Source organism: Perca fluviatilis, chromosome 2, assembly GCF_010015445.1.
Source record: "Perca fluviatilis chromosome 2, GENO_Pfluv_1.0, whole genome shotgun sequence".
Taxonomy (NCBI): domain Eukaryota; kingdom Metazoa; phylum Chordata; class Actinopteri; order Perciformes; family Percidae; genus Perca; species Perca fluviatilis.
In genome coordinates, this window is record NC_053113.1 from 8,969,241 (window position 1) to 8,981,865 (window position 12,625).

The 12,625-nt window shown below is 40.2% G+C and overlaps 1 pseudogene; it reads left to right on the forward strand.

Moving 5' to 3' along the window:
- LOC120551089 overlaps positions 1-12,192 on the forward strand; it is a 13,945-nt pseudogene extending 1,753 nt beyond the window's left edge.
- Positions 12,193-12,625: the final 433 nt, after the last annotated feature.

A 12,625-nucleotide genomic window follows, 5' to 3' on the forward strand; every position in this document is an offset into this window, starting at 1 on the left:
GTTGTGAGCTCACAGTCAGTGTTCCTGTTTGACCTCTCAGACTGACTTCAGATCAGAAGATGAGTGGTTTGGAGGAAGAGGAGGATGGAGCAGAGTCTGTAGTATCTGGCTGTCTGTCTATGAAGAGTGACCGGTCCAAAGATCCTCCTCCAGACTTCAGTAATGAACCTGGACCCTCAGACACAAAGTAAGACCACTGATACTAACTCATTTTATGAATCAGTTGCCAATGCCACGTTGTTATTGTTACACATTCACACATTTATTCCATCTTCCTCTTTGTGTCTGTGACAGCTGTCAGTGACCCAGAAAAACTCTCTAATCTAATCTAAGAGGACTAATACATACTCCAAAGCCTCCTAATTATTGACAGTAGCAGCAGCTTGTGTAATTAGAGCTTTGTATAGGGCTAAAAAAAAGCATTTATCAAAGATTGAAGTAATATGAATAAAAACCTGTTGGTCTTTGCAGAGTTCAGGACAACAGACAGAGAGCAGAGTCTGTCTATGAAGAGTTAATATGAGGATACCATATTAGGAAGAAAAGCTCTTGTTATAAATAGGGCCAAAACACAGGGATGCATAAGGCCCAATAAAATATCAACCAGGCCATTTTCAGCCCAACCAATGTTACATACCCCATTAGGAGACCATAAGCAACAGTGTGAAATACCCTATATAATCATTGTACTGTTCTGCTTAAAATGGCCTGGTTGATATTTTGTTGGCCCTTATGCATCCCTGTGTTTTGGTCCTATTTGTAACAAGAGCTTTTCTTCCTAATATGATACGATCATGAATATTTAGATGAGCTGTGCGCTGATTGGTTGAGCGAATCCCCATACACACACATTAGAGACGAGACAGCAGGTCTCATTTTCCACACACTCATATTTATATATAAAGCTCAAATATGGGCCATTTTACCAAAATGAGCAGAGTCTGTAGTATCTGGCTGTCTGTCTATGAAGAGTGACTGGTCCAAAGATGATCCTCCAGACTTCAGTAATGAACCTGGACCCTCAGACACAAAGTAAGAGACTGTTTTACTGTCAGCTGACCTGATGAAGGTGAAGACTAAATGTTCTGCTAAAAGATTAATATTCATGATGCAGAACTATTAGTTCAGATACTGTTTCTAACTCAGATGGATCTTTTCTGTGTTTTAAAGCCGAATGTTGAAGTTACTGTAAAGAGTTTTTTTTACTATTTAAAATCTGGAAATGTTTGTCAAATGTGGTATTTATTTTCTCAATATAAAAAAACAGCCTCCATCATTTTAGTGATGAAGAAATGTTTTCACAGAGAGAGGAAGAGGAGTGATGTTTCTGAGGAGGAGCAGCCGTCCAGATCCAGAACCAGAGCTGGACTGCAGACAGCCAATCAGAGCAGCTCTGAACAAAGTAAGTCTGTCCATCTGTCTGCTGATGTCTTCATGTCTGAACACACCACTGGTTGTTGTAATACTGAGACATGTGTTGAGTCAGACAGCACAGACTAGGGCTACACAACATATCGTTATTTTTTATCGTTTTTGATCGTTAACTAATGCAATACACACATCAAGAAAGATTTTTTTTGTTAATTACAAGGATAATTTAAGTAAGTCTTTTTGTCTTTTATATTCATTTCAATTTGTTTAATAAAAGAAAGTTGGAAATCATTTCCTTTCATTTGTTTTTAACTCAACAAGCGTTGTTGTATTTTAGCAGAATACTGAAAGCAGCAGAACTGACACTTCATGTTTGTGTGATTATGTATCGTATATATCAATATTCAACAAAGTTATAGTATAACACGTATTTTCCTTATATATTATGCTGCACTAGCGAAGACATTTAAATTGCCCATATTATGAAAAAAACACTTTTTCTGGGATTTGGGGTGTTCTTTTGTGTCTCTGGTGCTTCCACACACAATCAAACTTTGAAAAAAATCCATCCATGGTGTTCTGAGTGAGATACGGTTTCTGAATGTGTCCTGCCTTCAGTCTCCGGGTGAGCTGTTCAAAATCGGCACGGACTGTGACGTCACAATCCGAAATGAGCTGGCTAACCAGAACCGTTACCTCGTAGCATTAGTGTTAATGCTAATGTTAACGCTAGCATGCTACATCATTATCAATAGCAAAGCACTGCTACAACACACACAAGTTCACCATAATCTACAAAAGAACTACTTACATGTGCGCCCTCATTTAGAAGTCTCCCAGCTGATCCTGCCTTGGAACTGACCAAAGTTGGAGAAACAGCCTTTCTTTTACTGTCTCTAGAGTTAGCTAGCTGACATGATCTACAGCTGAGCTACTGAGCGTGTGCGAGTGCAATCAAAGATGGTACAGAAGAAGAAGATGAAAAGAGGTCTCACTCTGTAGCTAAAACAGAAACCAGGTGAAAAGAGGATCTGCAACAGTGAGAGAGAGCTGTGCAGTACAACAACAATATGGTGTTTTTTGAAAATTAAACCATGTAAACCTATTCTGGTACAACCTTAAAATACAGTTATGAACCTGAAAATGAGCATAATATGAGCGCTTTAACATGAATATTGTTACAATTTACATCCATCTGAAATTTAACTGGATTGTTTTCATATTAGTAATAAAAATAATCATCAGATTGTCAACTTTTCTCTTTCTTGTTCTGTCTCTCACCTTTGTCCTTTTTTAGTGAATGTTGGTCATCAGAAACATAAGATCAGGCTGAAGGGGACATTTGAACGTGTGACTGAAGGAGCTGAAACAGGAAGTAGAACCCTCCTCAACAGGATCTACACTGTCCTCTACCTCATAGAGGGACAGAGTGAAGAGGTTAATACCCAACATGAGGTGAGGCTGCTCGAGTCAGCTTCCAAAAAGAAGACCCTCCATGACTCTCCAATCAAGTGCTGTGACATCTTTAAAGCCATACCTGGCCAACAGAAACACATCAGAGTGGTTCTGACGAGCGGCGTCGCTGGCGTTGGAAAAACCTTCTCAGTGCAGAAGTTCTGTCTGGACTGGGCCGAGGGTTTGGAGAACCAAGATATCAGTCTGGTGATTCCTCTTTCCTTCAGGGAGCTGAACTTGATCAAAGATGAGCAGTACAGTCTTCTGGAGCTGCTCCGTGTTTTCCATCCATCATTACAGGAGGTCCCAGCAGAGCAGCTCGCTGGCTCTAAACTTCTCTTCATCTTTGACGGCCTGGATGAAAGCAGACTTTCACTGGATTTCAACAACAATGAGGCTGTTTCTGATGTCACACAGAAGTCATCAGTCAACGTGCTGTTGACAAACCTCATCCAGGGGAAGCTGCTTCCCTCGGCTCTCATCTGGATAACTTCCCGACCTGCAGCAGCCAATCAGATCCCTCCTGCGTGTGTTGACAGGGTAACAGAAGTACAAGGCTTCACTGACGACCAGAAGGAGGAGTACTTCAGGAAGAGATTCAGTGATGAAGAGCTGTCCAGCAGAATCATCTCCCACATCAAGACCTCCAGGAGCCTCCACATCATGTGTCTGATCCCAGTCTTCTGCTGGATCACTGCTACAGTTCTGGACCACATGTTGACTACAGACCAGAGAGGAGAGCTGCCCAAGACCCTGACTGACATGTACTCACACTTCCTGCTGGTTCAGACAAAGAGGAAGAAGCTCAAGTATGCTGCTGAGGGACATGGAGACGAGGAGCCTGGCGGGAGGCTGACAGGGAAGTTCTTCTGAAGCTGGGGAGGCTGGCGTTTGAACAGCTGGAGAAAGGAAACATCATGTTCTACCAAGAAGACCTGGAGCGCTGTGGTCTGGATGTCACAGAGGCCTCGCTGTACTCAGGAGTTTGTTCAGAGATCTTCTATAAAGTGAGAGTGTAATCTTTCCAGAAAACAGTCTACTGCTTCGTTTTTCTTGGACGTTTGGTTCTTGCCAGTTTACCGTTACTGTTACAAAAAAAAAAAAAGGAAGGGGGTGGGGGGGGGGGGGGGGCTGCAGTCTACCTTTTTCACTTTTAAAAAAAAAAAAAAAAAAGGGGGGGGGGGGGGGGGGGTATATGATGATGATGGTGATTGGGACAATGATCAAGACTACGTTAGTTCATCCCTGGATGTATTCCTGGAGAGAGCCATGGAGAAATCCCTTGAAAGTAAAAATGGCCACCTGGACCTGTTTGTCCGCTTCCTTCATGGCCTCTCTCTGGAGTCCAACCAGAGACTCTTAGGAGGCCTGCTGGGTCAGACAGACAACAGTCCAGAACATCATCCAGAGAGCCATCAACAACCTGAAGGAGATGAACAGTTATGATATTTCTCCTGACAGAAGCATCAACATCTTCCACTGTCTGACGGAGATGAACGACCACTCAGTCCATCAGGAGATCCAAGAGTTCCTGAAGTCAGAGAACAGATCAGAGAAGAAACTCTCTGTGTTCCACTGCTCAGCTCTGGCCTACATGCTGCAGATGTCAGAGGAGGTTCTGGATGAGTTGGACCTGATGAAGTACAACACATCAGAGGAGGGACGACGGAGACTGATTCCAGCTGTGAGGAACTGCAGAAAGGCTCGGTAAGTCCAGATGTGATTATCATTTTAAATCAGTGTGAAGCTGAGACCATCAGTATTAGAGTAAACATACAGACTTTACACACACATGAACAATATAAAACTTACACACTATAAAAGATAAACCTGCTTATTGTAAATAATTCTACATGTTATTCTAATGTCTCTGTCGTCTCAAACGCTGTGAGAATGAGACGATGATGATCTTTGTGTTTGTAGCTAAAGTATCTTCTGTCGTCATTTAATCACAACAGACAGCTTTTTACAGTATATACAGAGTCAGCAGTGTGTTTCTATAATGTGTCTATTTTATATACAAACAGACATTTATTATTTATGATTTGCTGAACTAACATCACATGAAGTTTAAGCTTTTTCATAATAACTTTCAGTTAGTTATTTCTATCATATTTTTATGAGCAGATTCTGAACTATTTCATTTTAGGGAAGTTAATCTTCACATTTTATACAATATCTATCATAGCTGGTTTAAATAATAGATTTTTCTGATCTAAATAGATTTTCATTTGAATGATCCAATATCGATAGATAAAATCCAGAATGGGTTTCTGTCTGTATAATATATGAAACTAGCCTGACGTGGTCAAACTCAGATTCTAGTCAGAATATGAGTCTGAAACCGCTCCATTGGGCTGTGATTATGGGGCGTGTTCCAACCGAACCAGGAAAAAAAATGCCTCTGCATTCATTGGATAGACCTCCAACCAATCAGAGCAACGGAACTCAACTCAGCTGTCAACAGAACTCAACACTGTGTATCGTCTCCATAGCAACCACTCTTTGCACAATGCATTCGTTCTAACTTCCGACTTTTAGACCTTTTTGAAGATGGATATATCATTTGTTGCGTGTAAATATAAATGTGGATAACGTTAGTGATAGTGACATGCTCGCTACAGTCGCATTTCTAGAGATGAATCGGCGAAAACACATTTTATTTCTCTGATTCACGGCTTTGTTCTAGCGCCGCTGGGCGCTCCCTCTCTTCAGTCTCTCTCTATCTCTCTCCACCATATAACGCTCTCTCTCTTCAGTCTCTCTCTATGTCTCTCCACCATATAACTCTCTCTCTCTTCAGTCTCTCTCTATGTCTCTCCACCATATAACGCTCTCTCTCTTCAGTCTCTCTCTATCTCTCTCCACCATATAACGCTCTCTCTCTTCAGTCTCTCTCTATGTCTCTCCACCATATAACGCTCCCTCTCTTCAGTCTCTCTCTATGTCTCTCCACCATATAACGCTCTCTCTCTTCAGTCTCTCTCTATCTCGCTCCACCATATAACGCTACCATGCTTTCGGGCAGTTGTTGAGGCTCCTCCGCTGAGGATTTTAAAATGAATGCGCTGTCGATATCTTCTGTAACAGACGCGATGGTGGAATCTACACATCTCAACAAATTCAACCCCAGCGTTCTTTGGTGACGTGGTTGATTCTGTTACTGTTGATCATCTGTCCGACAATCTGATTGGTCCGAACAGATCCTGTTCGGGCAATAATTTCTTCTCAACGGAGCGACTCCAGACCGAATTTCCCGACCTCGAATTTTGTGGGCGGGGCTAAGTTCGGCTGGCATCCAGGCTAATATGAAACTAGAAGACCTAAGGAATCCATTGGTATCAACTATGTCATGCTAGCTGTCGAAAGTTTAGATAACGCTCCAAAGTTACATTACAAGAAAGGAAGTTTTTCCTCGCCACTGTCACACTGAATACTTGCTCTTGGGTTAATTACTGGAATTGTTGGGTCCTTATATATTATATGATTGTGGTCTAGACCTACTCTATCTTTGTCTAAGTATCCTGAGATAACTATTGTTATGATATGATTTTATAAATAAAATTGAATTGAATTGAATAAAAGTACTTTAAAGGGTAACTACGTTTTTTTCAACCTTGCCCCCATTTACCCATGCATTTCTGTCTAATAGACTGATGTGACCAAAAATCTTTGAATTTGGTCCAGTATTTAGGGAGATCACAATGACGAGCCGGTGTGAATCGAGCTCCCATGTAACCTAATGGGGCAATTGTGAAGCCTTGCTTTTTGTCCAATAAACGTGATTCGTTTTTACTACAGACAGGCTCAGATTGTTGCTAAAAGTGTCTGACAACATTATAGATCTCAGGACTTGACTTATTGTCTGAAGACAGCGGTGTGGAGAGTGAAACACGAGAGGAGAAAAAGGTGTTCAGGTAGTCTGTTGTTACGGAGTATGATACAGAAATCATAGGCTCCTGTTATCTAAAAGATTTTCAGTGCAATGGCTCAATATTGAAATGATTTTGACAACGTGGAATCACTTTCATTGGACAAAAAGTAAGGTTCAAAATTGTCCCATTAGGTTACATTGTAGCTTGATTCCTCCTCTTTGTTCCGTCTGATAGAAAACAACAGAAACATGTCTAAAAGCTGCTCTTTGGTGATATTCACTACCAAAAGGCTTAATAAACCAGAAGTTAAGTTTTCATAATCCGTTGACCTTAAAGCGCCCATATTATGCTCATTTTCAGGTTCATGATTGTATTTTAAGTTCTTTTGGAATGATACTCCAATAGCAAATATGATACAAATGGTTCTACAGGGTTATGATGAACTTGTGTGTGTTGTAGCAGTGGTTTGCTATTGAGAACGAGGTAGCATGCTAGCGTTAGCGTTAGCATTAGCGTTAGCATTAGCGTCAGCATTAGTGTTAGCATTAGCGTTAGCATTAGCGTTAGCATTAGCATTAGCGTTAGCATGCTAATGCTAGCGCTACCAGCTAACGGTTGTGGTTAGCCAGCTCATTTCGGCTAGTGACGTAGAAAGCCGTGCCGATTTTGACCAGCTCACCAGGAGACTGAAGGCAGGACACATTCAGAAACTGTATCTCACTCAGAACACCATGGGTGGATTTTTTTATGTGTGTGGAAGCACCAGAGACACAAAAGAACACCCCAAATCCCAGAAAAAATGTGTTTTTTTTTTCATAATATGGGCACTTTCAAAAACTGAGCTTTTATGAAGAAAAAAGTGGATACAGACCTGATGAATCAGTGGAGAGAATGAGAAGACTTTAGGATCCCACAGCATCATCACACCAACCTAACGATATGTCCAACGTTATGTGTGTTAGTTTAACTTACAGATAGAAGCAGAGAGTTTCCCTCCGGTGGGCGTGGCTTTCAGAGTATGACGCGATGCGCTGTGTCTCTATGCAGCAGGTTAGAGGGAACCTTGTACAACTGTATCATCTCTTTCATATCCAAGATAAATTAGTTTTACAACTGAAATATCCTAAATAAACATTGAAATTGTGAATCAGAATCAAATCTATCAGGAATTAGAGGCGATACCCAGCCCTAATATCTATAATCATTGTTTGATGTGAGAGAGGATGTGGGGGGGAGGCAAAAAAAACATCTCCATCCTCGTTAAATAAAAGCGGCAACTTTACATTGTTTAGTTTCCAATAATGAGCATCTTTTGATATGGGACAAGCATTTTGTCAGACAACGCCTTTTCTTTTACATTTCAGTAACACTAAAGGCAAGATGGGCAGAGAAAATAGCAGCAGACATTAGCGCCGTGTTTTTTTATTGAATGTGTGTATTTATCTCCTGATTTACTGAGACATCAGCTGATCACACAGTCAGCTGCTGGGACGACTTCCAGGTTCGTTCTGCCAGTGAAGAAGAGCTCAGCAGGTTCACCTCAGTGGTGGGATTTTATCTTCCTCAAGCTCAGAGAAGAAGTGAGTTGTAGTTATACTTTAAATGCAAGTCTGCAGTCTTAATTTTTTTATTAAAAAAAAATCCAGAATGGATCCCTGTCTGTATGGCATGGCCATTTTTGAAACGGGTCTCGTGACCTCTCACCTCAACATATCTGAATCTAACATCAGACCCTTGTGAATGTGCTTTTTGATCAAATGTGATTTTTTATAGATAAAAGTTTCATATTGGATTATTCTTTAAATGTTGTTTATTATCTGTCATCACAGGATTAACTGTGTATTCTCTGAGACTGACTGTGAAGTCGTGGCCTCAGCTCTGAAGTCCAACCCCTCCCATCTGAGAGAGCTGGACCTGAGTTACAACAACCTGAAGGATTCAGCAGTGGAGTGTCTGTGTGCCGGACTGCGGAGTCCAAACTGTAGACTGGAGACTCTGAGGTCAGTTCATGTATTGTGCTCACATACAGTGTATAACTCACTAGGGCTGTTGGGACAAATTCCAAAAGTCAAATATAATTTGAATAGTAAAGCTATCAATTATATTTTAATGCTGAAATCACTATTCAAATGTGATTCTTCATAAAATGTTGGCTAATGTTTTAACGATTTTTGTAATGGCCTACCTGCATGCTTTTTTTGTCACATCTGATGAACAATCAGTTATGTTTTTAGGACTAGGTGAAACAATCCCCTGTTTAGAACCTGAGGTATGAGTGGTAACAATACATCCATCGGAGTGGTTTCCTCGCTGTGGTGGTGACAGGTCTGGTTGAGTGGAATGAGAATGGGTTATTTTAGCTTCATTGGGGTCATCAGGTGGTCACCCTCGTTCACTGGTGTTGCAATGATACGCCCACGACACCTCCAGATGGCTCATTGGCAGCAACTGGTGTCCCAGGTGTGCCCACCCCCCCCATCTGCTTTCAACCCTTACGTGCCGCAGGTGTTATTAGGCGTCCAGGTGGACTCCTAATACCTTAGGAGTTTTCACCCATAGCCATCGACTTGCTTCTTCTGCTGCACATGAGAGGGCTTTGATGGTTTGGCGTAGGGTTTGGCCTCGCACTCCCAATTCCTTAAGCAGCCTGATGGTTGACCTGCCCATGAAGAAACTTCAGTCATGCTTACGAACCTCGGCACCAGCACCTCGGTCCTAGCCGCATCACTGTTGTGCTGATAATGACGTTAAATCAAACTCTCGTCTAATATTGCTTAATTCAGTCATGATTAATTATCATGTTTCCAACTTGACTTGTTTGGTTTAGATATTTAAACATGCTGAGAAAGGATTTCATATACTATATCACCAAAAGTCCAGAGTCAACATATAAACACAATCGTTATTTGTCTTCTTTGAATGTTTCCAACGCATTTTGTTCATATTTATAATATGTCGTAAAGCACAAAGTCTGAACTATGGCAGCAGGAGAAGAGTTTTCAAAGTTTAGTAAAGTGAAACAAATAAGACAGTAGGAGACTAAACCAAGTTAAAAATGTATATTTGCAAATATAGGAAGAACATAAATTTCACAAAAGGCAGCAGCCCTGTGTGGAGTCAGTCCCTCAAAATGAGTGAACAGAAACATTAGGCTTATTTTCATCTTCAGAGTGACAGCACACACACATTTGGCTAATTTTGACTCTACAATTCCCACAGGCAATCTGATACACATGAAGACAATCAAAAAAACACAAGAGACATCTCGGAGCCAACTCACCTCCTCCTCCCTGTACGACTGTAATCCCCCCAGTTACATCTCAACTGGCATGGGAAAACTAGAGATAGTTTTAGGGTGACCTTGTACCCATTTATCTGTTCAGACAAGCAGTGCTCACATTATGTCCCAGACTGGATGTCTCACTTAGTTAGAATCAGAATCAACATGTGGAAATGAGATAAACTCCCGTTCAGTATATTGAGAATATGCAAAGTCAAATGAAAACATAAGAACATAAGGAGTCATGCCTAAATGTAATTTTGCCATTACATGTTTCCGTGTTTAGAATAATATAGCAAGAATTTAAATTTGTTTAAAGGGATTTCATATTCTCTAACACCAAAAGTCCAGACTTAACATTTAAACACAAATCTTATCCGTCTTCTTCATTACCATCCCTCCAACAAAGCTCTGTTAGTGTGATTTATTCATCATTAAATGTATAATATGTAAATTTCTGCCGCTAGGGGTGTCTCAGTCAAAAGAATGGATGGTAAAGTTTTGATGACATTGGGAAATTGCGTGGAATTATCATCCCCAATTAGACTGTTTCTGTTCACGGACGAGTTTACCCATTCAAGGTTATTCACATTACGTTTAGTAATGTTTATTCATGTCATTCTACACTCATCCGGGACGGGGTTATTTGTAACATGTGGGTGGGGATTGCTGGGGGAATGCCTGGGGACGGGGAGGACGTTAGATGGCCGATGTTGAGCAGCAGCAGATCTCCCAGCTGCCCGGAGTTATCTCCCCCTTCACTTTGCTGTAAAATTAAATAGTCATTTTGGTTCTTAACCCACCTTTTGTTGGGTTCATTTAGATATCTTATTTGTTTTATTTATTTATTTCAGGTTTATTTAACAGGGACAATGCACACTAATAATACATATGAAAATGTGCCAGAATTAGCCAAAAGGCTATTTTACATCTGCTGTCCCTGGACGGATCGTACAATGTCACAACTAAAAAGATAAAAGGATTATAATAGTACATGTACTGTAGGTTTAGCCCAATACAAGTAAGATTGACTATAAATGTAAAAAATAAAAAATGACAAGTTCAATATATAAACAAGAACAGTTGGTCATTATCAACATCAACACCAACCCACACATACACACACAAGCCAAACTTTCAGTCCATGTAACAGACAACCTCATAGTCATAGCACAAGTGGCACAAACAGATAGCAGCAAGATTTAGTGTCTACATGTAATGTTGACAGTCCTGATTACCTGTTAGCCACTTCTTGAAGTTAAATTTATTGTGAGTTGGAATAACGTTCCATTCACAAGAAGCCCTGACTGAAAAAGCTGTTTGACCGAATGCACTTTTCCTCAACGGGACAATGCAGTCACCTCTTGCTGTTGTAGATCTGTAAGCGTTTGGTACTATGTTGACAAACTGGCTCAATACACAATAATTTTGTACATAAGACATAGATCTGTATTTCTAATCAAATTTTCAAAACTTAAAAGGTTGTATTTTTTTTAAACTGTAAAGACAGCTTGGCACATCAGCTGTTAGGATCAAAATCAGCTGTTTGCAAACTTATAGCAAACTTATAGTAGCTAAATCTATCCATGTAAAATATATTTCTTTAAGTAGATATAGTTTTAACCAGATTAAGTTAGCCAAGCAGTTTGGTGTTTATAAGTGCGGTAGTTATGTTTATAACATGTCGTAATGCACAAAGTATGAACTATGGCTGAGATTGAGAAACTAATTCTTTTTTAAATCTTAAGTGAATATAAATACTGGCTGTCTTTTTACTCCTCATTCAGTCACAATAAGTTATCATGTTTCCAACTTGTTTAGAAAATGGATTTTATATTCTCCATCACCAAAAGTCCAGACTTAACATTTAAACACAATCGTTATCTGTCTTCTTCATTACCGCCCCTACAAAAGAAGCTCTGGAAGTGTGATTTATTCATCAATGAATACTCTGATATCTTTCATTAGGAGTTAAATATAAATAACTTGTTTCCTTCCTGTTGTCTCTCCAGACTGAGTGGCTGTAACCTGTCAGAGAGAAGCTGTGAAGCTCTGTCCTCAGTTCTCAGCTCCCAGTCCTCTAGTCTGAGAGAGCTGGACCTGAGTAACAACAACCTGCAGGATTCAGGAGGGAAGCTGATCTCTGTTGGACTGAAGAGTCCACACTGCACCCTGGACACTCTCAGGTCAGACAAGAACAATACTCTTTGAAAACACAGTATTTTATTCTGATTTAGAATTACTTCATAAAGAATGAAATATGAACTGCTGAGATCCAGCAACAATTTATGTTTTAATATCATGTGACTTTGATTACTGGACGTTTGTTTATTCCTGATTATACAGCAAGTAGATCCGACCAGTTAATCTGATTGATGAACTAGACATTTAGAACGTACTCAAATCAGCATGACAGCACACACAGAGCCATTTGAGCACACCTAGTGCATCACATAAAATATTACACTGCCATTTCCATGACAACATTGTAACTTCCAGGGCTGAATCAAAAACACAGTAAAGTTAGCCTACAACATTGATACAATTGATTGTTTTGTTGTTATTTTTATTATTTTGATTTATATGGAGGACTTAGTTTTGATAAATGGTTGGAAGAGGACAAGAAGTGAATCAGTGGATGAAA